The following is a 1,700-nucleotide window of genomic DNA, read 5'->3' on the forward strand; positions in this document are numbered from 1 at the left end:
ATTTATTCAGTGCTGTATTAAACAGTGTATTGGAAGATAGGATAACTAATAGCTCCAAGCCTCCTAACAATTTAAATGAAAATTACAAAATGTTTGAAACCCTATTTTGGAATACAAACGGTGTTTTGACTTCCAATTTCCATTCTCTGTAGAACAAGAACAGGTCATTCCTTTATTGACATGCATAAAATACATCACATTTTCTGTTCTGCTGATGCTATAAATTCAATACCAATTCTCCAGCCACATCAGTTATGAGCATAAAGTATATCATGTAACCTCAGATCTCTAACAGTCGAAGGCTTAAACAAGAATGGATGCTGCTAGAATAATGCTGTTTCCTTTGATGTGACAACTGAGCCTCCATTTCCCTCCCCCTTAGATGATTTCTTCAGCATGTTAGAGCAGTGAGGAATGGTTTTAGTCTCATAACCAAATTAGAGTGAAGACATTGGCCACATAATACACATGCTCCATTTTTTAAAAAAATTTTGAATCTTGGGCAACTGTTCTCTTGTAACTACTTTACAGTTTCTAAAAGCAGGTATTGTCCAAAGCTGGAAGAACTTAAGTCTTCTCAGATGAGCATGTGAATGAATGGAGGGAGGTAAACAAAAAATAAAATTAAAAAAGATGAGGTCTGATAGGGGAGCAGCCGGATAAGAAAATCAAAAAAGGAACAGTAATTTAAAGTTTATTCCAGCTATAATGCAGGTTATTCTGACTTTAAGGTAGCATCACATGGCATACTTCTGAGTCCATTCCCGAGATATTCTGTTGTACTTATCTCTGTCTGTTTTATAGATCCGTGCAATCTCTGGCACTAGGGGGTCATCTGGGTTTGGATCACATAGCAGTGAACAAATGGATAAAAGAACTTTAGAAATAGTTAATGCAGGAGACCACTGTGATCTTAGAATATCGAGACAAATGCTGCCATTACTGTTAATATTTGGATGATAAATTCTTGTAAATGCAACCTTAGGTGGTTTGAAGGGGTAGTCTGTAGGAAAATGAATTGTCAAAAAGAACCACCTTGATATGGGCTGTCATTAGGTCCCATAATTGTGGCTTGCCAATGAAACGTATCACCCCCAACTGGACCTGCAGAACACTGTGCTGGAGGGTCACGGGCCGAATCACTAAGTTCCTTATTAATCCGTTTCAGCGCCAAAGTCTGTGCTTTGTGTCTGGCTCCTCACTATCTCGGTGTGTGCTCAGAGGTCCGGCCGAAAGTCTTGATGACCCCGGCGGCAGGCAAGGCTGGTCTCTTTGTCTCACACCGGCTCTGCCAGACACAGGCGCTTGGTCTGGAGGCGGTTCTCGCGATAACCTCGTGGCTGGTTTACCGGAGCTGAAGCTCTGCAATGACTTAAGAGCAATTTTGTGTACTCTTCCTGATGTCCTCAGGGGAGCATTACTGCTGATGTGTGTATTTCCAGGGGACCTTAAGGCTTAAAATTTTTATTGCCATAAGCAGTTCATTCGAAATAGAGAAGAGAAGACAAAGATGTGTGAAATAATTAGAGAGTACAAGAAAACAAACAGCAGGACTAGCATGGGAGACCTGCGTTCTTTATGGAGGGCAGACATAATCTGGGAGTTGGTGGAATGGTATTTTAAAATTAAATTTATTTGGGTGACATTGATAAAATGATATAAGTTTTAAGTGTACAATTCTAGAATTCATTATCTGTATG

General features: G+C 39.8%; 1 pseudogene; it reads right to left on the bottom strand.

Moving 5' to 3' along the window:
• Positions 1–678: 678 nt before the first annotated feature.
• On the bottom strand, positions 679–1,359 carry LOC102434051 (annotated as a pseudogene).
• Between the last annotated feature and the right edge of the window lie 341 nt (positions 1,360–1,700).

This window comes from Myotis lucifugus, unplaced genomic scaffold, assembly GCF_000147115.1.
Source record: "Myotis lucifugus unplaced genomic scaffold, Myoluc2.0 scaffold_21, whole genome shotgun sequence".
Classification (NCBI taxonomy): domain Eukaryota; kingdom Metazoa; phylum Chordata; class Mammalia; order Chiroptera; family Vespertilionidae; genus Myotis; species Myotis lucifugus.